Raw genomic sequence first — 27,806 nt, forward strand, 5'->3', positions numbered from 1 at the left:
TTTTGTATTGCTTATAGGAGTTATGGGATTGATCATTGTTAATTCTTCTCTCCTTTTCACAAACATTTTATTGAATTTTTGGACAATAATTGAAAAATGTCAACTCATATCATTACTTTTTAAAAGTGATTAAGGGACAAATATTCTTCATATATACATCTATGTTCAATTAGCAATTTGAATTACTGTCTGTAGCGCAAATCCTACCATAAAGCAAACACATTTATTGCTGAAAACGATCAATCATGCAAAACATGGAGTTTGGACGGAACCAGGAAATATGAGTGTCTTGAAAGCCCCCCCCCCCCTTCACGGAAATTCAATATTGCTAAGCATTAAATTGCTCTTTCAGTTTTTTCACCCCTTTTCCCTGGATCCATTCTTGCTGATGTGAATGATTTGGTATTTTTAACATTGAAATAATTTTTAATCAAGATAACTACAGCAACTACTGTTTTTTATACTACACACTGTTGGTCTCCAGATTTCTGGTAAAAAGTAAATAATTCTAATCAGCCATGTTGCATAGTAGATTCCTCTTGATTTCCCACTTGCTGACGATCTCGAAGTAGACGACGAACGCCATTATGTAGCCAAATAATGTGTTTTATTTACAAATGCTTCAAAGGACATAATGATGCAATTATTTTTTCCTAACACATCTTTGTATCATGTACTTGGGCAGAATAGAAATCATCAATGTTTTTACTCAAGAGGACGTGTTTACGAAATAGACGTTTCCACGACTTTCGCTGGATGTTGTACTTCCAGGATTTTAGATTAATTTATCTACATTCACACCGTATATACGAGGGTTGTCCCAAAAAGTTGTAGACAATGTTAATGATTTTCGAAAGAGCATCAAATCTAAAATACTTTTTACATGAGAAAACATTTACTTATTTTAAACGAAAATATAAAATTTGAAATAAGTAATAAAAGAGATAAATGGGATGTTACTGAATAAAAAGATATGTATCTGCGTTTTTGGCACACGTACAAAAATAAGTATATATTTCCTTTGTACCACTGATTTAGATGAAAGCAAATAGTTCCATGTTGAATATATCGCATTCAAATTTATATCGCTGGAATCAGCTATCTTTTTCGCGTAATATATTGGTTTTATAACCTCATGAGGTCATAACCGGCAGAGAAGTGATGTCATTTTTAAACGTACCTGTAATGAAATTTGCGCGATATGACGACGTCAACGCTATTCTTGGCGCACGAGAAAATATTATGTAGGCCATTGTTTGACCCCCCCCCCCCCCACAAGGAAAGATGAAATGGAAAGCACATCAGATCACCAGCATGTTAGCGGGGCATTATTGTTTAAATGGCACGAGATATTGTGAAGGGAATGACACAAGAACCGACAATAGGAAGGCCATAAAAAAGAAAATAAAAACCACGAAATCCTAAAGGTAAATAACGGCATGTAATGGACGAAGATGAAGTTTGTGCGCCGACAGCTATGGTCATATGTTTTTTGTGCGTCCTACGTCTGTATGAAAAAGATATTATTATGAAACTTTGTAAACAAAACTACAAAATGATGTGTTTAAATAACAAAAGAAAATTACTATTTTTTTCTAACGAATAAACGAGTTATTAACATTGTCTACGACTTTTTGAGACAACCCTCGAATGTTATGAAAATTATAGAATTGTGTACTTTGATTTTATTAGTAGTTTGTGAATATCACATGTATTAAGTGCTTGTCTCAGATAAAACCATGCAAAACAGTACAGAAGCACATGTTACCAATCCTTGTGATATTTTATATGGAGAATCACCTATGGGTTCTATCTCCATTTACAAAATATTTCAGTGAAATATCCATGCATGTTCTTTTTATACAGCGCCACCTATTCGAGGCATATTGGTATCAATTATCAAGCCAAAATACAGCTTTTTCAGCTGTTTTCGATACCCGAAATATAGATAACTGAGATAGGCAGTCCAATTTTGGACAGACTTAAAAAAGTACCTTCTCTATGCTATAAATCAAACTAAAAATGAGGTGAAAATATTTTATCATAATCGAGTACCGAGCCTTTATTATGGGTACCCCCCCCAAAAAAAAAAATAGCTGATTCAGCATTTTGTCCTTATGATCGGAGGCATCAGTCTTCCAAGGTAGGCCAAGTTTGAGGGTTTTGTGTTCATTGAGTAAAAGCTCTGTCATATATAGCCAACTCATAAAAATATTGAGCTCGGCAAATAATATTGTCCATTTCGTCAAGGGATGCGAAGAGACTACCATTAGGAAATCTGACAAAGTCGATAAAATCCACCACACAATGAATTTCACATACCATACCAACAATTATATCAATACCAAAGGAAAAAACATTCTCATTTTAAGAAAATTTTAATAAATACTAATTTTGAAATTGGTAATTCAAAGTATCTTATACAAATCATAGTAATTATTCACCAAAACTGTATTAATATGCACAATTTCAAAATAATCCACATGTTTGACCACATAAATCTGATCCCCTGATCGTTAGAGATATTTATGTTACTCCAACTCCTTTAACCAAGTGTCCTAAAATTGAATAGGGGTTATGTACTAAGATACATCAACCTGCCTTAGGAAACCTATACAGAAAAGTCTTTTCTAATACCATGTCTGTCTATGAACCAATTGAGAGATATACCAATATGTGCAAAGCAATACACCAATCTTCTTTCAAGGAGAAGTAAGGTGGCTCACTACAACTTAAAAAGTTTTTCAAATCAGCACAAAAATGATTTCATCATGAAGGATATGATACATCATAAGTATATATGTCAAGAAGGCAGACAATATGCAATTTTGGATAAAAATAACATGATTTTAAAAATTAATATCATTAACTATGAAAAACAGCCTATGGCGGATTTGAACTCAGGATCCAAGGTTCACCAGCGCAATGCTTTATTCACTGAGCCACAATGATAGACATGCAACCAAATCAATCGATAAAAACAATTTCACAAAACATTCAAATTGCTAACTTGTGATATGAGCCTTGGTGTAATGAGCTACCTTAAATATCTTGTAGATGAAACAATCTACAAAGATTTTTTTTAACAATGTACATAAGATTTAAAAATCCATAACAATCAAAGCTGTCTAAATGTTTGAGAGATCTTGTAGAATTACTGAAGTAGAAATAGATACAGTATAGTATTATATAAATTTAACCTTATCCCTGAACATGGACAGAATGATTATTTCATGAGATTGACGTTTGTGCAAGATTTAACATGTGTAACATAATAAAAACATCATTTGCATGAAATATATTTGACCTTACATGTAAATGCGACCTTAAACATGATTTTCATTCATTGGGTTTCTATCGATCTATTTTTAATAAAGAAGTGACTTTGAATATGACCTTTACTTTCATTAAATTTTATTTATCTTGATTAAGCTTCAATCCTTCACTACAAGTTTTATGTTTTGAAGGTAAAAAATAAAACAATGATATCAAATAAAAAAAAAACAAATTTTCATCCACTAAGTTTTAACAACCTTTAACCTATCTTATGGAGCATTTTGAGAGAAAAATTCAGTTCTTTACAAAATCCTTGCATTATGTTTAATGACAATGGGGACTAAAATGAAAATTACTGTGTTTCCACTGTTTTGAAATTATACCTCCTACCCTTGAATTTAAAATAAAATATATATTGTTAAAGAGATTTTTCAATAAACATTGTTTTGAAGTTCACACTTGTACTAATTTCAAAGTAAATAATATCAAGCATATTTAAAAGTACCATTAACTGAAAAAACTGAGCCCTTCAAATCAAATATGTTAATGTACCTGTAACTTTAAAAATATAGATTGTGATCAGATTGTCTCTTAGTGTTCTTTTGAAAATAAAAGTTTGAGAAAAAAATTATAATGTATATTCTACCAGCCTACTTCAGTTTTGACTTACATGTTAACAGAAACACAAAAATTTACATTTTTAGTCTGATTCATAAAATTAAATACATGCAATGTGTATATAATAGACAAATATAATGTAATCCCATCATGTATTATACCATAGTCTATAACAATTGTAGAATTAAGAAATATTGGTGTACACAGCATTATAGTACATGTGTATTGTTGACAAGGTCTCTTCTGATACTGAACATTGCTATCAGATCCATAACTATACTTCAGATAATGTTCATCTATGTGCATATTTTCCATTGCTTCTAACGTGACACCTTGGACACTCATTCACAGTTTCTTTGTTTTGTTTGGTTCATTCTCTTACACTATAAGTGAAAATCATACATTTAATGAAAACTTTCTCTGAAAACATGAAATGGGGGGGGGGGGGGGGGGGGGGGGAGAGGCTATTATATATATACATACAAAACACTCTGTAAGACTTTCATTGTCAGAATAAGGACAAAAAGACAGCCAGACATGCTAAAAACAAATTCTTGGATAATTATGATTAATAATTAGAATTCACATGTAATTCATTTTTAAAGCATTCTGAATGTAAAAATATATTTAGATTATCAAACACAAGAAGTATTTGAAAACAGGTTCATTAATAAGCAACAAACAAAGGCAAAATAAGTTATCATTTTCAGACCATACATGTATATGCTAGTTCAGGTTTATTTGATCAGTTGGGCATCAGATTGAAAATCAATTTTATAAATGTAGAATTAGTACAGGATGTGCATTTATTTTACCTACTTGTATATCATCCTCAATACTGGTAGGTACATTCAAACATGCCAAAGAATTCCTCAGTTTGCTTGAGCATAATGCTGCATTGCTTTATACACTGCAATAAAGTAAAAAATACCATTAAGAATTTTCTTACAAAGAGGGATACAGTACTGTGATAAATGGTAGGTTGTAGAAAATTTAGTATATGACATTAGTTATATATGTTTGTAGGTTTATGTTATTATAATTTATGCCTTTAGATTTGACTACATACATTTGAATGATTCTATACATCAGACAGTAGTGTGCAGGAGCAATATGAATTTGATATCAGGTGTTCAGATCAGATGATATACTGGTACTGTTCCTTGATCCTGACATATTTTCAGTTAGGGAATTTACCTACTTTCCGCATCATGTTTCGTGGCAGGTTAATTGTTCAAACAAAAGCAAAAACAAAAGCAGTGCATTAAAAAAGGTTTACACTACACTTGTCCTTGAATGAATTTATTATTCAATGACCGAAAGCAAATTACTCATATTTCCTGTTCAGATTTTTTTCCACCTTCTGTGGAAGTTGGAATTTTTTCCTCTATTCTTTCTAAACCACTCCACCCCCAATCACTATTGAAATAATGGAATGTGACTGGCTTTTAAAATTTGGAATAAATTACAGATCTTTAATCTCCTTTTCATACTGTCTGAGTGTTAGATAAAAAACGTCCCTGGCTCTGAAGATTTTATAGTTCCTATGGAAGGTCTCTGTAATACTGTATAATACTACATGAACATTTCCTCAGTGTAGACATAAATATCCATTTTTCCACCACCTAAGTACTGTTACAAAACCCACAGATTTGGCATCACACTTTATAAAAAAAACATTAAAAAACCCAGCTAATATTTTTCGGGGAGCCGGAACCGGGAGTGGGACATTGTAAACACAAATGTATGTAAAGTTTCCTTACCAGCTTCAACCTGAATTGCCTCCCTTGACCGATACCAAAACATTGGTGATGCACCTCAATCTGCCTTCGCCTTTCTGGAAGAGCAATTGTCTAGAACACTGCATTTGTCCGTGTTCTTTTCCAATATATGCCGTAATGGTCTCGTTGTTTTTGACATATTTAACTGTCCGGTAACGCATAAAACTCTAGTCCGGTACAGAATCAATAAGGGTATTTCGAACCGTTTGATGAACATAGGTGTGCAGAAGTATCTTTCTTACAATCAATCAACGATGAAGTGTCAGAATCTTCGAAATTATGACCAAAATTTCCACAAATAAAGCTATTATCTCCAAAACATTTGCAAAAATTACAAGTCAGACGATGCCAGCATTTCTCGTATACCTTTTGAGACCCCTTTTTTGAAGAGTTACACGGGGAATTCCCATTTCGATTTATACAGAAGTATATTTATCATGTTTTTTCGACCGTTTTTGTACTATTTCCGAGCTTAGAAATGATAATATAAATGTTTTTGAATGAGTATTATAAAAAAAATTGTTTAGAAATCATTAAAAGAAACGGTTTTACAACCAAATTAATTTTCTTCATATAAGTCGGAATATAGCTACTATTTATGGCAATTTTCAGCTACTTCTCATTATTTGCCAAGCTCCATAATATAATTCTTAATATATCCTAAGTATCTAAAAATATTGAAATACTACCAATTAAATTAGTTGTCTATCTTACACGATACAGGTGCTCAAAGTTGACTAAAAATGAACATCTCAAATAGTAAGCCATGTTTGTCGCATCCCTTTTTAATGCGTCAAATATGAAAAATCATCTAACAGTCGCAAATGATACATTAGACTGTATATTTCACCATATCAATAAGTTTTAATTCATAAAACTGATATTAACTAATTCAATTTATCGCAAAACGGGTAATTTTAAATCATTTTCTATGTAGGGAAGCTATAGGGATTGACCGAAATGCAGGTTGCTCGTGTTACTATAAATAGAATGAACTTGACCTATATTTTGGTCTCACGATTGACTCATTTTAGACCATACATCAAAAAAATATCATCATTGTTGGAAAGTTTTGACCCCCCTTCTGGAATATTTTTCTGATTTTGCCTGTTTTTCTCTGAGACAAGCACTTAATTATGCATTTTTTTTACGACTGTTACATGCATAATGGAGACGAACTGTAGCTCTGTATATCTGTACACCTGTGATAGCTTTATTGTTCATATATCGAATACAATTTTGTTAATTTGTTGACAATGATAACTGTCTAAACAAAGCTACAAAACGGGCTGTCACATTAATTCGATTAATGTGTAAATACTCTCAATGATGTGCGTAGATGGAGAGGATATCCTAAGGTGGGATCAATTTTTACAGTAAATTCGATCTGTTAAATGAATCACCCGTCTTCCATCTTCCTATGTTAATGTGTGGTCATTGGTTTCTACGTGGTGGCCGACATCAACTTCCTTGTGTACCTCTATCAACTCGATCTGACTTTTCCGTCGTCGTTTGATATGAATGTTCGTACCCGCTGTTTCTATTAGCCTATATTTACAATAACTCTGTAAAATATAATATAATCGTTAGTGATTTTTCACATGTTGTTTTCGGAACAAATTTGCATTTGGTTTTTTCTGAGTCTTTGTTTATCTTGACCGCCATTAGGCCCACTGTGGCCTAATAAAAGAATTTATTATTATTATTATTCTGAAATTCGAATTTGATATTGCTTTAAGCTCTATAGTAGCGTGTAACAACTACATATATGTACCTTTAACGCAATGACATAGACCTACTAGAAACAATAAAAGAGGCCAAAGTTGTCATCAAGAAACAGCAACGTTTGGAATGCTTTGAATGATAGACCAACGGAAATTGACGCCGAGATTGATTTGCAGCCACGAGTAGGCCGTTAGCAAAACCGGGCAAGTCCACAAGCTAATATTCCCTAGGATCACTGTAAAGTTTCATTGCATTTTGTAGGTATGGTTCACCTAACAATCAAACTGGATGAACTCTTCAACGTCATGTTATTCCATTCTTTACACACTGATAAACTTGTAAAATGGAAAGATATTAAATATATCCTATATTGTGTGGACAAAGAAATCGATAGATGTCCATTTCACAAGTTTACAGGTGGAAGTGACATTCAGAGATGTGAAAAGGAAAAACATTTCATTAATACATGTATGTTCAAACCTAAACTCAATAATTCAGTTCAACGTGATCACATTTGTATATAGAAATGTTTTCACGCATTACTTTACAATGACATCACCGTAAACATTACGTTTAACGGTTAGTGTCTTATGACGTCGAAATTTGTTTTCCCCGCGGTGCTTTACTATGATGTCACAATGAATAAACCGTTTTAACAGTCAGTATCTAATGGTGGCTAGATTTGTTCAGTTCTAACGTTCCATTGTTACTGTATGTAAAGCTTTTGAAGATTTTAATGAAAACGTTAAATCTTTACTAAACGTCTTCGTGTATCCCATTTAAAAATCTTTTTACCTATATTTTTCATTTCGGAAAGCAAATATCTATCTATCTATCTATACTTGTATACATACGCAGTTGTAATGTATTGATATCAAAATCCCTTCATTTTATATTGATTTATTTATATCATCAATTTCCCAAAGAAGGACATAAAGAATTGCTTTTATGTCTCAAAAAATGCTATACTTGGGAGTACATCTTGCAATTAATTCATATAAAATCGTACATTAGTGACATCTGATTAATAATGGATAGAAGGAAACGTATTAACGAACTATCAAACTATGTCAGGGAACGCGTGGTTACAAGAAATGAAAGACTTCAGTAGAGATACAACTCCTTTGAATTTTTGTTTCAAATACATGATGAACATTAAATAAAGGTAGACATTAACGGCAAACTGACAAGTCAACTGTATGACAAACGAGATGATTTCAGCTTCTCCACCGTCAACTTCCCATATTTATATAGCAATATTTCATTGTCACCAGAATATGGTGTTTATATCTCTCAACTGATTCGATACGCAAGAGCTTGTTCTGTGTATGGTCAGCTTTTAAATCGAGGTAGCTACTGACAAATAAGTTGGTGATACAGGGGTTTCAACGGTCTCGATTAAAGTCAGCATTTCGCAGATTCTTTGGTCGTTATTACGATATAGTTTGTCAATAAAACTATCATTGCGTCAAATGCTGTCTGCCGTGTTTCATACCGATTGTTAGACCGTTCTTGGCACACTGATTTGACTACGGTAAACACGCTGGTTTTGGCTACATTTAGCTCTAAAACTTCATACTTATTTCGGATTTCAAACCTTTCGGTTGAGCATCACTGAAGATACATTATTTGTCGAAATGCGCATATGGTGCCTCAAAATTGGTACCGTATAAGTTTTACATTATCGAAATGCAGGGCTCACGGCGGGTGTGACCGGTCAGCATCGGATCTTTACGTCTCCTAGGCACCTGATCCCGCCTCTGGTGTGTTCAGGGGTCCGTGTTTGCCCAACTGTCTATTTTGTATTGCTTATAGGAGGTATAGGATTAATCACTATTCGTTATCTACATCTTTTATATAATGAACAAGATTGTTGTATTATCTGACCACATTGACAATCTAATTATAAAACAACTTGTCTGATAAAAATGGTTAACTTTGTTCATTATTGAAATAATTTCGATGGTAATAATATACAGTACACGACACGAGTTTTATGCGTGTTCCACGCAACGCGGTGGAACAAATTTGCCCCAAACACGGTGGACCTTTAAAATTGTCGGCACCTTTGAAGTCCTATTTTTCCGCGCGAGCTAGACATTGAAGTCCACGGAGGATCTCCGTGGATGCCACCGCGCATCTCCGTGGATGTCACCTGTACCTCCGTCGATGCCACCGTGTACCTCCGTGTGATAAAACAAAGAAATAATTTCCCAAAAACCTTTTCGTGTAGCCAGCATGCATGCCCCCACCCCATTACTTATTTAGAAATTAGCTATCAATAATTCAATTCTTGTAATTGTTTAATGATACGTTGGTGTTTTCGGTACATATCCGTATGTAGACTTCCCTGCAAACGTTCACACCTTTTTTTTAAGCGCCCAAATTCTCGACATCCTGTATATAAATACCTGTGTTATTCCTACCACTCGTCGGTACATTGTTTCACGGCACGTGCAGCACAATTTCACCAAATAAAAGAAGGGTCATGAACAACGACAATCACATGCCAGTAATTTCAACCTTATAAAATAGCAGTTCAAAGAAATGTGTACCATAGGCAATGGTTTATTTTTACGTAAAGATTTCATTGTAATTAGGAATATGTGATTAAGGTCAGCTATATACATGTACAGGTTTACATTGGATATGAATTTCATTATGTACTCAACTGTGAAGCAATGTGAGCAAAGAATCAAATTTTTACCACCTACACAAATAAATATTAAGAATATCTTTCCTTTTAAGCAAACCTTTAGAAAACTCCGTACTTTCATTAAGAAAATAATAAAATAAAATGTGCTCCCTTACCTAGAATGCCCATACTTCACATTAATAATAACACGGTTTTTATTTCTTTTTCTAACTTGATAAATACTTTATTACACGCATGTATTATTTACTAAATGCATATATAACAGCTTTTTGTCTTTGTATTTTTGTATACCATTGCATAATGGTGATGAGATCCAATCAATTGAATTGAGTACTTGTAGTCTTGAAATATCACAAAGTATAGAGTTGACAACCATTGAAATAAAAATGCAGACGTTTTCTCGTTTATTCAGTAATTCGATCAATAATTTGCGCGTCTTCTGAATGAAAGTTGTAAAACAAACGTACTAGGTTTTGGTCAGTTATAACATAATACGGGGGTAAAATTCATCTAATCTCCGCTAGCAATGGGTTTTGAGTCAATTGTGCCTTCGTGAACGAATAATCTCGGCTAGCGAAGATGGAAAAAAAAGCCTAGATAGTTCGCTTGCATTAACATGTATTATGAAGGTGAAATCGAAGAATTATCCAGTAAATCCAATGTTTCAGTATATATAGCATGTATTTATTTTATTTTTGACTGAGAGGGAGATAGACAGCTAAGCACGTACATGTAACATCGTTTTAGAAGGGGGGGGGACTCATTCATTAGTCCTAACCCGGACCTGTCGAAAAATTTAACGTGTAAAGAAACAAAATGGGAAATAAAAACAATATCAGAATGAAAGGGGATGGATAATTAATCAGAAAGAAATTGTACTTTGAAGATTTATATTGGAACGTATTAAACTTCCCGTATCTGCATACATTCATGAATATTATAATCAATGATTACCAATGCTCTCTCTCTCTCTCTCTCTCTCTCTCTCTCTCTCTCTGTTGCTTTCATTATCTAATGCATCTAAAGATTAATTAAAGATTTTAATAATCGATAGCGTATATGAATAAAAGCAAATAATCGTTAAGTCATTTCTGTTTATATTGATATTAAGTCTTTTTTTCATCAAATAGTTGCATTTGATACCGAGGATTTACATCCTTAAATATTGATTACAAGCACGTAGAATCGGAGAGGGTGTAATTTGAAAACTTGAAAGTTAAGGATTTAGCCTTGTAGCTTGTAGCGACCTACCCACTGCACGATTTAAGAAATTGAAGTCGGAAGGGGGAATGGAGACAGTTTCAGACTACTACCCCCCCCCCCCTCACACACACACACACACACACACACACACACACACACACACACACACACACACATGCTCCCAATTTAAGGTTTTCGTAATCAGACAATTTAAGCACCATTTTTGTTGTTATTTGATTGCGTGTCAAGAAATTTACACAACTTAACCGGCAACATACCCCTTCTGATACATTGAAAAATATAAGTAATGTTAGCACGGGGCTCTATAAAGTTCAATTTACAGTTTGGTCATACTTCGTCATTCAATAACTTATTCAAAATTAAAAAAAAAATGTTTGTCGGGTTAGCGGTACTATGATGTATGACTATAACAATGGCCTGTGTATAACTTGTAGTAGGCCTACATTCCATGCAAATTCGAAGGGGTTTTCGCCTCAGTAGAACAATGGGGGTCAGCTAATCCGTGTATTTGAAATCAACAGAAGTGCTTAGCTTCTTGCGGAAAGTGTGAAATATATTGGGTCGGCGCAAGATACCCGTGATCTTAGATTAGATCTGATATCGCGCCGACCCAATATATTTTACACTTTTCATAAGAGGTCAAAACCCAAACTAGCTAACCGTAATTTAGTTTAGCCTGGTACCCGAGGCCTTCCGATGTTCAAAGAACGAAGGCCAGGCATCGGATGTCGAATGGATTCTTCCACTGATCAAAATCCAATATGGCGGACTCAATGGTAAGTAATGGGAATGTACGTAAATGAGCGTATCATGGCTTAATTAGCTGTGTCACTTTCGATTTTATGTCATTAATTGCCAGAGACAGACCTTAGGAAATGTATAATACTTGGTTTTCCATGTGACACGCTTGTTTGATATAGTCTTATCCCTTTGTTTTCAAGTAAGTAGGTGATGATCAACTCGCATATTTTTCACGTGTGTTAAATTAAATCTAACCGTGTCACTTCGTTTTTTCTACTATTGATGGGTTGCTGGCGAAGATATATACTGAGTTTTATAGATGACACGCACCAGTTTTATTATTTTAAACCGACAATTTCAGATCGAATTTCCTCGACTAATTTTGACAGGTTATTCTTGTTAAGCAGTATAAATATTATTGTAACTGCTAGCTGTTTATGAGCCACCCTTGCATTTTGTAAATAATTGATATTAAGAAAGATAACATTTTATTCTAGAAAGATACAAGTTAAACCTACATGCACTAATTATGTAAACACAATGTGGAAATAAGTTTTGGCCTCAAGATTGATTGCCTGTATAGTTGTATATTGTTTAACGTCCCTCTCGAGAATATTTCAATGTATATATGTCAGTTACAGTCATTGTTTGATTCTCTATTGTTTAAAATTCATTCATATTCAAGGGCCACCATCAATTGCCTGTATTTAGACCTATACTTGATACTTTGGCCTTTTGAGCAGTGAGGATCAGACTGTTCCTAATTAATTGTGCCACAATATTTCAGTTAACAATCTTATTCAATGATCACTCTATGTTAACTCTTTTCTCATAATATGCAATCAGGTGCAGAGGACCTATTCTGACCCAGATAATCACTGGGTTACAAAGACATTTCTCTCAGCTAGATTTAAAGGTATTTCACAAACAGAAATGCTAGATTTATCTAAATTTCAGGATATTAGACTTTCTTCATGAACAAGGAATATATTCAATTCAAATGCTTTATTGACGACTAGCAAACATGAGGCATACAATTATATATACACTAAGCTGTATGTATATTATATATGCACACACACACACACACACACACACACACACACACACACACACACACACACACACATATATATATATATATATATCACATCAACTGTACAAGAATAATACAATATTTACCCTCCAAGGCTACTAGTTCTTAATATATGCCAACATGGTGTACTGGTGCACACTTTCGTATCTGTACGATGGAGGAACAGGTTCGATTCCTGTTGTTGGCTTTCCTTTGAAAGAACTAGTAGAGATCTTCCATTGTTTAAGAATACTTCAATATATCATAGCATTTAATGTCAATGACACACATTTGCACAGAAAACAGGTTTACTAGTCTAATGAAATAGCTAAATTTCATTTAAAATAATTATTTGCATAGAAAAGGTTTCTAATAAAAGAAGGTTGTGATCAAGCATTTCTTGTGCAACATATTCCCATCTGAAAGTTAGCAAAATTCCTCATAAGTTTTATCCCCAAGTAACTGAAACATGTCTGTGTTGCATGTATCCATTTCAAAGATTCTTCAATTTCCACATGAAACAATGCCAAATCTCCTTTTTCAGGTCTTTTATGTCATATATTTCTCTGGCCATACAGTGGAATGAATTACTACTCCTCCTACTGTTAGCTAACTTCTTGATCTGAGAACTGACACTCTCAAAGTTCCTCCATAAGTCTTTCTCAAAAAGCTCACCTCTGATCTAAAAATTAAAAACAATGTCACAAAACATCAGTATAATCAGTAAAGATTTGCATTGATATGGATCAGGAATAGTAGTAAATACACAATGCACATACATCATAAATATTAATTATGTCGTTACATGTATTTTACTATAGATAAATAATGAAACAAGTCTGTAATTTTTGCAGAAGATGAACAACCAACTGTGAATTTTGAATGTCAATATATTTCCCTTTTCATCTAAAGTTTTATATTCATGCAGGTTTTACTTACACAAACAAGAGGGAGGGAATGCTTGTATGCATGCCATATTCTTCACTTCCACTCAAAAAATTCTCATTTTCAAGGAAGTCTTCTGAAGATCTGGCTTCTCCTTTTTTAAAGGGTCTGCATGATCACATGAAATAAAACAAGGTAGGTCAGTTCATTCCATACACAAAATCATGCATTTTTCACTATTGTGTTTTATCAATACAGAAATTGTCAGTATCTAATATAATCAATTTGGGATTAAATTTCTTCCACTAACAAATAGAACATATTTTAGAATATGATAAACTTCTCACACCTTTAGATGCCAGAAATAATTGTTTTTGTTATTGCTGTAAGAGGTTGGAAACTTGAAATAACAGACTGTAACAAATTGATTTAGTTGTTAACCTGTTCTGGAAGTCTGTAATTCTTCATTCAAGTTGGATGTTAATTCCTTCCGATATGAATTGGTTTCGAGGAGGATGGGTCCTTGAATACCCCTTTAGAATTTCTTTCTCTGTCTTTTTCCATCTGGAGTCTGTAGACTACATGGTAAAATAAAGAGATCAATCTGGTTATCTTTCTTTTCCCTTTTCCACAAAACTATATTAAGAGTCATTAATTTGGTACACAAGTACCACAAATTTAATGTATTGAAAACTATCTTGAAATTTGCAATACAGTGAGAGAAACAGAAATGCAAAACTTTGTTTTTGGGGATGAATGTCTTGGGTTTCTCCAGATTGTGATCTTCTACATTTTTTCTTTGAAGCTTTAGCAGGTGTGATTTTATTATCAAATCCAAGCAGTACAATGAGTTTGTGCAAAAGCATAACAATGAAATGTTACTATAGTGCCATATTGTGTACTTCACATTATGTAAAATTTGTTTTTGTTGTGATACAGAATTCCTGGCTACTACAGCCTAAGATTTTTAAATTGAAGTGTATGAACTCAGTTCTCTCATAAAGAAGACAAAGAATTTGAGTTACAAACAAATGCAAAATATAATGCTAACACAAAAATAGAATACCTCAATGTATAACTTTTGGCAAATATAAAAATTGTGGACCGACCCACAAACATAATTTTAGACAAACAGGACAGTGAATCAGTGAGGAATAGTAACTGTTGACAATGAAATTGTTAGTAACCCCTTCTGAAATCTGAAGAATATTCACAGTAAACCAAAGTAACAACAGAAACTTTAAATCAAGCCTATTGGATCAAGCATAAAGTTGGCAGGTCAACATAAGAATTAAATAATTACATTGTCAGACACCATTGTTACTGAATTATAAAATGCATAAATAGCCTTATCTGCTACACAAGCAATATATATATCTTATTATACCTGTTGGCATGGTTTTGCATATTCATGAAGCATTATATATGAGGGTGTTTTTTCATCTACTATCAAGTGTTTCTTCTTTCCATATGTATGGAAATTCATCTGAAATTAAAACGATTGATATACATAATATTGAGAATCTGTAAAATTGTACACTATAAGTCCAATAAAAGCTTAAAACACCCCTATCATCGTACAAGAAAGTCATCATATAAACTTCAGCTATAGCCTATAGTCTTATCAAAGTAAAGCACGTCATTAGATCTATATGTAATAAAAAATTATCCAAAAATGAGTCGAGGAAATTCGATCTGAAATTGTCGGTTTAAAATAAGAAAACTGGCGCGTGTCATCTATAAAACTCAGTATGTATCTTCGCCAGCAACACAATACAACCCATCAATAGTAGAAAAAACGAAGTGACACGGTTAGATTTAATTTAACACACGTGAAAAATATGCGAGTTGATCATCACCTACTTACTTGAAAACAAAGGGATAAGACTATATCAAACAAGCGTGTCACATGGAAAACCAAGTATTATACATTTCCTAAGGTCTGTCTCTGGCAATTAATGACATAAAATCGAAAGTGACACAGCTAATTAAGCCATGATACGCTCATTTACGTACATTCCCATTACTTACCATTGAGTCCGCCATATTGGATTTTGATCAGTGGAAGAATCCATTCGACATCCGATGCCTGGCCTTCGTTCTTTGAACATCGGAAGGCCTCGGGTACCAGGCTATAATTTAGTTATACTGTGACAAAGACCCTAGGAGTTTGCATGGTATATACTTATTATACAAAAATCATTGCATTATCCAGACACTCCCGATGAACATTTTTTTTTATGAAAACCTCTATCAAAGTACATCGAACATAAGTCTCGGTCAAATGTAATTAACTCGGGAATTTAAAAATAAATCATTCGATGGTTTGTATTTTTGCTTCTATTAATTACGTAATAAATTAATTCCAATTTGTTAATCATCGACAATGCTCTAATTTCTATATTGGAACAAGTTATATTTGTCAAGATGCATATTAACACAATATGATGGAAGTAATTATGTTAAACAGCGCATTTGTCAGAGAGAGAGAGAGAGAGAGAGAGAGAGAGAGAGAGAGAGAGAGCACATCGGTAATTATTAAATATCCCTATCACAAGTTGTATATGTATGTTTTTCATTTACTGAATATACTAATTCGCATTCAAAACAGGAATTGCCTGCAAGTACGCATTATTTAAACATAGAATTTAAGAATATTTTAATGAAGAAAGAAGACTATTAAAGAAAAAAATTCAAAACCAGATTTTCTTAAAAACATAACATATAGTGTTTGGTATCGTTGGAATTGGTTCAAAATGCTGAAAAACAATATAAGTATCAGGGGGGAAATATTGACATTTTTTCTTTTCTTAAAATTCCACCCTTATCTTGATTGTTTGGCCTGCGGTACATTTTCACATCTCCCGCAAGGCGCCCGTGGCCAGAACAAAGCTCTTAGCAGCTGTGTGTATTCTCAAATAACACACACCGTGGAACACAGAGGACACGGTGTATCTCCGTGGATTTTCCACCGTGGTCTTTCCACGGTGGAGTGTATAAAACTCGTGTCGTGTACTGTATATGTACTTAGCAAATGTCAAGTTTCTGTTTTGTGACTGTGTCTTAAAACACCAAAAGAACTGAGTATCATGCATATAGAATTTAGACTTTTTTAAATAGGTATTGCTAGAAGACATGATTTTATTTCATCTTATGTAATGGTTGATTTGTGCTGTTTTTGTTGCGTTTACACCAACAGACAAATCAAGATTGATTGAATAAATCTTGGATCAAGAGTACGTGCAAAGAGGTCATGTTTAGATCGTTATAGCCCAATAACAAACATTGCGACCTCAGCTTTTCTTTTTAAATTCCTAATTTTCCTTCTATGTAGAAATCAAAAATACACTACCCCAAAAATTCACATTACTTCAAATCTCAGTTGTGAATCTATTTAAGAAAGTCAACAGCAAACTAATTTGGATGATTAGGGCTTTCATTATCTATGTGAGTTATGAATGATGCTCATAATTAATGGGATCCTTATCTCAACTGTCTTTTATCGGCATATTGATCACAGTATGGAGATACTGGACACACCCATACATGTAAGTTTCTTATGTTCGATCAAGATCTCCGAATGACTCATCAAGTTCAAGTCGTGAAGTTTCGTCTTACTATGAATCTGTGGATGGACTCAGATCCCATCTCTACAAGGCTTATATGATTTTTAAACAAAACCTGCACCAAAATCCACTAATACCCCTACCACTAATTTTAACTGTAACAGTAAATGGGAAGAATGTAAGCTTGATAGTCAAGAATTGATGTTCTTTAGCAAAGTATGGGCATTAATAAATAAACGTTTCAACCGTTCCACACTATTTAAGAAAAGAAACTTTGGTATTTTATGACACACATAACAGAATATCATAATCCTAAATCCGACACCCAGCCCCTACGGTTTAAAACCCTGAAGACTTGAAAACTTTTATCACTTATTTTGGTTGTTTTATTTTGCTTGTTAAGAATTTTTGAGAAGCTAGCTTTTAATCTGTATTCCAGCTGCCTTGCTCTTGCCTTCGAAAAATGATAAGTGTCCGGTTTGTATGTGTTTCATTGTCCCATCTGAGAGTTTTTCTTTCTTATGGAGACAATACCGTATGTAGATGAAGTGACACAAATTTTGACCAATGCATGGCAGTCATGACCCTACCAACGAAAGAGGTTTTTTTTTTTCTAGTGTCAGCACCTACCACAACGCGAAACCTCTATTTGCAATTTAGATACGAAAGAACCATGAGTTCTAATCAGCGGGTGAATGAACCGTCACTGCACAAACTGTTGTACTCTTCATTCGTGCAATTGATTTCTTAGTTTTCATTTCTCCTAATAGAAGTGCATGTATATGCTTTTCAACTTGATAGCTTCCTAAGTTACGCGGTCATCCCAGCATATTTCCTATTGTAGACGTTGTGTTTACATAGCTGTACTTTGCAACATCGTTCCAATCTATCAGTAATACACCAAATATTATAAGATACATATTACTGTTGAAATAATATTGTATTGGAAATGATGCAAAGATAGTGTCAAAGTTAGAGTAGTACCCTGTCCACAGAATGGCGGGAAGTTAAGCATATTTGTTAGTTTAAACACTGTCACTCCAATATCTTTAACATACTTGAAACTAAGAAATCAAGACCATTGCATGTTTCAGTTACATGGAACAAGCTTACATATACATGTTTGACATTTCACACACGATTACCGTCCTTAAATGAATGGACAACAATTAGTTAGGGGTTTTATATTATGTAGGAAAATAAGATACATCTCTAAACTCCTCTCAAGAACACTTCTATTCATTAGGAAATATATATTACTCATCTACACGATATAAAGAAGGTTTGAGTAGTATATGTATTATAAACATTATTTGTCGAAGTGTGCATCTGGTGCATCAAAATTGGTACCGTATACATTTTACATACCAACAGTGATGTGCGTCATGAAAATAGCGTAAAATGTCCCGTATTACTTTAGATCGTATAGAAAGAGTAGAATTTACCTTAATTTCTCATACTTTACTTTAGAAAAACGAATTTGATGTAATTTGATACATGATTGTAAAGGCAATATGATTTTGTTATGACGCGGTGCAATAAAATGGAAATGGAGAAGCCAAATACATTGTAACGTCAACCATAGCACGTCATATGGCGCGGTTTACAGAAGTTAGCTTTGAGGTTTGGAGCATTGACAATCGTTTTAAAAGTATCTTTTATATTTCCAAATCGAAAGAGAATCATGAAATTAAAAAGGAAAACTTTTGTAATGGTGCTTGGTAATGGGTGTGTTAAACTTAAATATTTACTTAAAAGGGAACGTAGGGTCAAAAATCAAATTTTAATATGTGAAAACTGGTATCATGCAGACAACAAAATCTAGCATAGAGAAAATAATTGCTGCTGATAACAAGATTTAATCTGTCATTTATACTGAAAACTGAGCTGAATGGGAGAATCTCTTATCATGGCGGCTGATGACGTGCATGCGGCAATTCATTACAACTGCTGTGCCTATAGCACTAAATGGGTTACAGGGTACATTGTATCTATAATTTAAATGTCGGGAGTTCAAGCGAAATTTTGCACTGTGGTCAAAGGAGAAGGAATACATGTATTTACCTTTTAGCATCCCTGACCTCCCCAAAAAACTATGAACATTGTGCAATAATTGGATACATAACCTTGGAAATGATTCTTTTGTTTTTGAACGGCATTTTGAGAAAGATTCTTTTAAAGAGGATATCAGGGTAAGTATGAATTATATTTGCATTTTACTTGGTAAATACTAATAATTATTAATGTGTAAATAACCAGAGTTTATTTACAACAAACCAGAGTTTATTTACAACAAACTTTTACTTATATAACTAAATAATTTTCTAATTTAAATCTAATTCAGTTTATTCTAATATCCTTATCCAGTGAACATTTTGTACAGGCTAAATATGAAGGGATGGGTAAACACTGCTTTTTAAATATTCAAAGTTAAAATTAATATCTATTTAAGTTAAGATATTGGGATACATACCAAAAACCTATTAAAAAGAAGATGCAGTAACTAAAATCTTTGATGGCAGCAAGTCTAAGAAAATAAGAGAAAATAGCTCAAAAAGATGAGGAAAAGGAAAAGCAGGATGCATGTAATACTTTAAAAAATCATCACAGCACTAGCACATTTTGCATTATACTATTGTTTTGAAAGAAATTGAAAATGTACAAGTAAACAAATCAAGTTTAGTATATATGAAGTATAGTATATATGAAGTATAGTATATATAATTAATAAGTCATTATGAGTATTTTTCATTTTTTAGCTAATCCATTTTCTTTTGGAAACCAATGAAAACTCATATGCAGAACCTATTGACCAACCTGGACTATCAGCATCTAAGGAAACAGGTAATTTGATGCATAATATTTTCTCTATTAAATGATTAACAAAGTTTTACAACCAAGGTCATTTGAATTCCCCCTATGTAGTTAAATTTTCAAGTCTTGACATTTACGTGGCAATTACTGCAGAGGTGTAGTGATAATCAACTGATTTGTGCTGTATACAGTTTCACATTGCAAGTTCTCTTGTAAACAGATGTACCAATAAATCAGAAAGAGAGAAAACTAGTTACTATGAAAAATAAACTCTTTGTTGTGTGAAATACATATACATGTACATGCACTTTCATGAAAATTCATTACTTAAGTTATAAAGTAATGGTTTGATTTCATTTTTATATTTTCAGCTCAACGAAGACATGAATAGTGACAAAAATATCCAACTCTCAATACATATTGAAGAACAAATCAACTTTGTGCAACATATACAGATATAATTGCCCAGTCATTGTCCATCATATGTGGTAAGGAATGTTCAAGTGAAGAAGTGAAGATAATGAACTGTAATGAGAATACAAAATTAAAAATGTAAGAATTAAGAGTGTCGTTTACATCAATCCATCCCAATTCACTAGTGTTTTCATTTGAAGCTGCTAATAATTCCTCTTCATTATAATCAGGCACAAATTGATATCATTTGCAGTCAGACATGATCAGCTGCTTTCACTGAGAGGCAATTGCCCGGTATACGTCATAAGCAGATGGGGTTTTGGGAAATGTCTTATCTTGCAAAATGGCAGCCTCCAGCAGATGATGTGTAGCTATATTTAATAGCCGATTTCTACACAACAGATTACAATCAAATGGAAATAACCAGTGGACTTAATTACTACATATTTAGTATTTGAAATGTGAAAATATTTTTATACCCTACGTTCCCTTTAAGATTCATTTGCATCAAATATATCTTCTGTTAGTGTCGACACAACACAAGCAACACAAATTAATCATTACATCAAATGAATATGATAGATTTAATATTATAGACTGTTACTTCTTTAACAACAACAAAATCATTCAAAAAGTTACCTTATTAAACACAACTCTGATTTCATGCACAACTACACAGACGGTGATATCAAAGCAATGCTGGGGTTCTTTATTCTGTCTGTTGTTTGCTAATTTCCATGTCAAGAATATTATGTTTTACATTTCCAGACTTACAAATTTCAATGATAGACCTGAATCCTACAGTGAATGGAAGCACAGTTTTTTGTGTGTAGTGAATGAGCTTCAAGTCATGGATTCTGAGCAGATGGACCTTCTAATCAAGTACTTGGAGCCTGAATCAAAGAAGCACGCTATCAGCATAAGAAAATCTAACATTTTCAACATTCCTAGGGGACTACAGAGACTTTGGGAACAGTTAGATGAGCGTTATGGTGCACCAGAGCATGTGGAAGCATTAATAAGAACCAAACTTTTAGACTTTCCAAAACTTGGCAACAGAGATCATCAGAAGCTGTATAACCTTTCAGACAGTCTCATGGAAATGCAGTTTCTAAAGGAAGATCCGAAGTATAGTGCTATGTTAGCATATCTGGACTCGTCGTCTGGGATAAGACCAATCATTTCCAAATTGCCGTACGGTCTACAGGAGAAATGGACAAATCGGGCATTCAATTATGACCCAGGATGAACTGGACACAAACAACAATGATAGGTTCGCTGCTTCAAAACAAACAAGTTCTGCAAGAAACAGAGTCAGTGTGAAAAAGACAGGTGTTGAAGTGACCGTTCCAATAGAACATTGTATCATCCACAAAACCAAACACACTCTAGACGACTGCAGAGGATTTCGATCCAAATCATTTGAGAAAAGGAAGAGACTTTTAAAGCAAACAACATATGCTTCAGATTTTGTGCGTCAAACACTCATAAAAGTCGTGATTGCAGTGCTAGTGTTTCGTGCAAGGAATGTGGAAGCAAGTTTCACACTACAGCACTCCACATCAGCAGGAACGACCAAATAGCAGCAGTGGATAATTCCACACCTCAGCAAGGAAAAGATACAGAGGCAAAGAGCCACAGTCTATACTCATCCTCAAAGGAGAATGGCGGGTAGTCTAGGAACAAGATCAAACCTGTTTCAGAGGTTAGCTGAAGCTGCACCGAAATATGCAGAGGACCTTACAGTGGAAAATCATGTGCAAAAATCTTACCGGTCAATGTGTTTCATCGTGACAATCCAAGCAAACTGGCAAAGATGTACGCAGTAATCGACGATCAGAATAACCGCTCTTTAGCAGCACCTGAATTTTTCGACTTCTTCACTGTGAAGGATAAACCACAGAACTATACTATTTCAAAATGTTCTGGCAGAGTCGACATTTCGGGAGGAAGAGGAAAAGGATTTATTATCAGATCAATGGAAGGTGATGTAGACTTTGAACTGCCAACCCTGATTGAATGTGATCATATACCAAATAACAGATATGAGATACCTACACTTGAAGTCGCATTCCATCACGCACACCTCTTAGATATTGCCAAGCATATTCAACCACTAGATGAACAGCGCCATATTCTGCTGATTGGACGAGATCTGATAGAAGCACATCACATCCTACATCAAATATTTGGACCACCAAAAGCTCCATACGCACAACAACTAAAATTGGGATGGGCTGTCATTGGTGAAACTTGTCTTGATACACAACATGCCTCACAGGATATAAGTGTCAAGAAAACATACCTGCTACCAACAGATCAGCCTACAATATTGAAACCATGTAGCAACAATTTCGAGATACGAGAACTAGTGGATCAGTCTATGTGGGATGAGTCCAAGTTATTCATCAGAACTAAGGACGACGATACATTAGGCATGTTGATTGGAGACAAAATGTTTTTGAGACAAATGGACAGTGAATTTCTCAGAGATTCCACAGGAAGTTGGGTTGCCCCACTACCATTTCATGAGAAGAGGCAACGTTTACCAAACAACAGGGAACAAGCGATCCAACGCGCCACTTCACCGAATGAGCTATCAGGGCTGCTGGGCTATGGATAACGGGTGTGATGCGACTTGTGTCATCTATCATTTATAAATGTGTAAACTGTCGAAAACTCCGAGGGAAATTCCAGTATCAGATCATGGCTGATTTGCCAGCAGATCGCCTTGACCCTGCACCACCTGTTACCAATGTGGGTGTGGATGCATTCGGACCTTGGACCATTGTTTCACGTAAAACGCAAGGAGGTAGCGCAAACTCGAAACGCTGGGGAATACTGTTCACTTGCTTGGTGACTAGAGCAGTGCACATTGAATTGGTTGAGACGATGAGTTCATCTGCCTTTATCAATGCTGTTAGGAGATTCACTGCTATACGAGGTCAAGTCAAGACATTCCGTTCCGATCAAGGATCCAACTTCATTGGGGCTGTAGATGACTTGTGCATTGATTCCATATATGTCGATGATGAACCCTTGAAAAAATATCTTCACAACTCTGGTACAGTGTAGATCTTTAATCCTCCTCATGCATCCCACATGGGTGGAGCATAGGAGAGGATGATCGGCATCACCCGTAGGATCCTCGACTCCATGCTGATTGGTGCCAGTGGGAAGACTTTAACACACGATGTTCTGAACACATTTATGACGGAGGTTTGTGCAATTATTAATTCGAGACCTCTCGTTCCAGTTTCCACAGACCCCGACTCTCCATTGATACTTACCCCAGCAATGCTGTTAACACAGAAGACTGAGCACGAGTTTGATGCCAACTCACTTGGAGAATTCAATGATTGTGATATGTTCAAGGCTGAATGGAGACGCGTTCAAGCTTTAGCGATTGTATTTTGGTCTCGATGGAAGGAGTACCTTCCGCTACTACAGAGTGGATGGAAGTGGACTGCGAGACGACGCGACATAGCCGAGGGAGATGTGGTTCTTATCAGAGACAAGAGTGTTACATAGAACTGCTGGCCTATTGGTTTAGTCTTGAAAGCCTTAAAGAGTTCCGATGACCACGTACGCAAAGTTGAGGTTCGCATTATAGTGAATGGAAAGCCTGCAGTTTATGTTAGGCCAGTGGTTGACATGATTCTTCTCATTGAGAGTGAACGTGTTTAAGTCTAGTGACTGTGTGATTGACAAGCATGTGAAACTGTAATTAGGTTTAGTAAGACATTCATTTCCTAAATACGCTTCTTTTAGTTCAAATGTTGATAGTAATAATTCGAGTTATCAGACGGGGAGTATTCTGCCTGTTGTTTGCTAATTTCCATGTCAAGAATATTATGTATTACATTTACGTCAATTAGACTTGAATTGAATATGAATGTTTATACGTACGACTTATCTTGGTATGTTTGTGCCGCCATACTGTCAGGCAAAATTTCTCGGGGAAACTAGTCCGGTCTGAACGTTTGTAAGCCACGGTGTAAGTAGTTATGATCATTTTACACTTGATTATTCTATTAATTACATTGTCAATAACCTGTATCTATACTGTCAGCTATGCTCATGAACGCAATTGTGCATAATCCGAGTTTATATTCTTGCCATGTGCTTAAAGTATGGTGCGCTGTTAATGTCATCTTCTGTAGCCGATGATTATTAACTGTAATTGTCTTGATATATGAATTTAGTGAATTGAATTGGTAATTCATGTTCATGAGCCATTTGATTGTGTGGAAATGGGAAATGTTGTATGTCAAGTTTGTATTACACAGATTCAGGTTTGAGAAATTTTTGTATGGAAAGCAATATTTGTCAAAAACTTAATTTGTTTATTTTTTTATTCATTGTAGCTTTTTACCACATTTACGCTGACAAACTGTGTATGACTCCACACAACGGTGAACGAGCACCACGTGTAATTGTGTGCACATGTCACATTGATGGTTAACTGTCTGTCAAAATAAACTTTCAAACGCTGAGAGTCCTTATTGAGGCAGAATATTCTTCATTGACAATATCTTATTCTTCGATTTGTCTTTCAATTTGTGATTTATGATAAGTAGTAGAGACGAAATACCGATGCTTTAATACATCTGAAATAATACAGTCGAAATTGTATACGAAAATTTAGTATTTATCAGATAATTAAAACTTTCCATCTATAACCCTCAAAGTTCCATATTCAATTTTAAGACAACACTTTGTAACTTCATTGCAATTGTTCACCAAAAAATGACAGTACTCCTCAATAGTTTTTAAACCTGTGGATGATAAGTTTTCCCGTATAAGTGCAAACAGGTAATTACCTAATTCAAGTCTACTAGCACTTTTTACATCTGTATTGCTAAAACACATGAATATGAAAAGCTGAAGATAACGAACAGTAATCAATCTCATAACTCTTATAAAGAATTGTAAATTAAGAATTGGGCAAACAATGACCCTGGACATAATAGAGATGAGATGAGATATATCGGAGAAGTAAGCATCCCCTGTAGTCCCGTCACACCAACCGTGAACCCTCTATTTACGTCAGGTAATCAGAATACGGCCTAACAATTTATATGAAACATGCTAGACAGAATGTTGTCTGAATGACAGGTTATATATCAGTGAATTAAATCGCTATAACAATCATAGCACCGACGAAATGCTGGCTTTAAACTAGACTAATGAACTAAGTGTGACATCAACTTATTTGTCAGTAGCCTGTTTTGGTTGTTCATTTACAGAACAAGATCTTGCATATCGAATTAGTTGAGAGATATGAACATTATATGCAGGTGATAGTAGAATATTGCTACATGAATATGGAACGTTAGCATTGAAGAAGCCGCAACCAGCCCGTTTGTCATAAGTTGTTAGTTTGTCGTTAACATCTATGTTCAACCAAATATCTAATTACGAAGGAGATGTGGAAAACCCTATGTTGTTGTTTTATCTCGAGTTCACTGCCATACATTGAATCGATATATGAAAGAAAATGATTATTATTAATAGACAAAATATCGTCAACATATCTAAATATTAAGTTAAAGGACAAAGCAAGAGGTTTTTCTTCTCGTGTAGGTTTTGAATACATTGTACCTGGTAAGAATACAAAAACAGGTCAGCCAATAAGGAACTGCCATTTGATAAGATAGTACGTAAATCTACCGCAGTTATTTGTATGGGACTTTTCATTTTAATCTGTTTAGTAATTTCAAATTTGATTTTTAGAACGAGGGACAAAAAGGTGGTTTTAGGGAATTTTTGTTTGGACCAGTGTTGAAGGATTTGAGAAGCGGGTTGGAATCCCCATTTCGTGTAAATCTGAAGAACGTTTTTTTTTTAAATTTTGTCTTTAAAGATCACAGAATACAGGGGTAACATGTCAATATACAATCACGCTTCTTTAGTGTACATTCACGTTTTATTCGTACCTGGAATCCTGCGGTAAAGTCGGGGACAGGTGCGAGAGCTCTGGAGAGCAATGAAGCTTATCGGATTTTAGTTTTCCACACTGATAGCTGAAAACTAGGAAAATAATTGTTTTTAGTACATACCCATCAATGTTTCATTTTTGATACTGTGGAATTCACAGAGTGTGATCCGGTTTTCCTGATCACTACACCAGGATTTTCTGATTCTGTATCAGTATCCTCTAAAACTGATAATGTCACAATGACGTCACAATGCATCAACACAACGTTTTTTTGGTGGAAAACATTGCCCGCGTCACAAACGAAACTGCGTACACAAAATATAATTTCACTGTATGTCTGTGTTTTCGATAATTTGGATTACATTTATTATCTTTTAAATGTGGATTTAAAATCCATAAGGGGTATATAGTAAATTTATCACTACTACAGTAACTTGATCCGAGAGTTGGATCGCGTCTCGTGTGATCTGATGATCCATCCCTGTCAACTTGACGTGATCAAGTTACTGTAGTAATAATATATATTTATTGACAGTTTTTTCAATATGCTGAACGAAATACATGTAAATGCCATAATTATATAGCTAATAAATTGTCTATGATAAAATCTGCGTAAAATCTAGAGAATGTTAGCGTTAAACATCCTGAGAATTTACTGAACGCTAATGTTGCATTGCGTAAATTTTGTGCGCTCGAAACATTCCAAGTATGAGTGTTCAATATTGACCTTACCGTAAGGTGGTAGGGGACAGTTTTTTGGTTTTGAAACATGTGGATAGGGGGTATACGCCAAAGTCAGATTATGACAGACTAATGAAAAATCATCTTTCCCTTTTATGTCAATACTTGTATTTCATATTAGTGTAGTTAATAAATTATGATCCTAAATTACATGTAATCTATAAATACTGGTGTTGGTGCACAAAACATGCTCTGAGCAGGTTCCCCTTTTTTGCTTTGATTTTCCCTCATTTGGGCTAATCCACACCACCCCCACATCATCACAATACCAAACATGGGGATTTAGACACTGTGCACAATCAAGAACCCTATCTGCCCTTCTCAAAAATTTACCTCTCATATGGGGCCA

The 27,806-nt window shown here is 34.4% G+C and overlaps 3 long non-coding RNA genes across 5 annotated transcripts; 1 reads left to right on the forward strand and 2 right to left on the reverse strand.

Annotated features, from left to right (window-relative positions):
* Positions 1-1,862: 1,862 nt before the first annotated feature.
* On the reverse strand, positions 1,863-6,090 carry LOC125652062 (uncharacterized). The gene is made up of 3 exons (XR_007361466.2): positions 5,658-6,090; positions 4,714-4,804; positions 1,863-4,277 (listed from the first exon to the last, which is right to left on the reverse strand). It is a non-coding gene; the product is annotated as an uncharacterized LOC125652062 (long non-coding RNA).
* A 7,313-nt stretch (positions 6,091-13,403) lies between these two features.
* On the reverse strand, positions 13,404-16,117 carry LOC130054785 (uncharacterized). Of its 3 annotated transcripts, none has more exons than XR_008803121.1 (5): positions 16,013-16,117; positions 15,369-15,467; positions 14,423-14,559; positions 14,036-14,149; positions 13,404-13,778 (listed from the first exon to the last, which is right to left on the reverse strand). It is a non-coding gene; the product is annotated as an uncharacterized LOC130054785 (long non-coding RNA). The 3 variants fall into 3 exon arrangements; XR_008803123.1 differs by having other exon boundaries at positions 15,998-16,066; XR_008803122.1 differs by lacking the exon at positions 16,013-16,117 and adding an exon at positions 15,849-15,984.
* An 8,569-nt stretch (positions 16,118-24,686) lies between these two features.
* Positions 24,687-25,271, forward strand: LOC130054786 (uncharacterized). The gene is made up of 2 exons (XR_008803124.1): positions 24,687-24,772; positions 25,143-25,271. It is a non-coding gene; the product is annotated as an uncharacterized LOC130054786 (long non-coding RNA).
* The last annotated feature ends 2,535 nt before the right edge of the window (positions 25,272-27,806 follow it).

The sequence above is a fragment of the Ostrea edulis genome, chromosome 5 (genome assembly GCF_947568905.1).
Source record: "Ostrea edulis chromosome 5, xbOstEdul1.1, whole genome shotgun sequence".
Classification (NCBI taxonomy): Eukaryota; Metazoa; Mollusca; class Bivalvia; order Ostreida; family Ostreidae; genus Ostrea; species Ostrea edulis.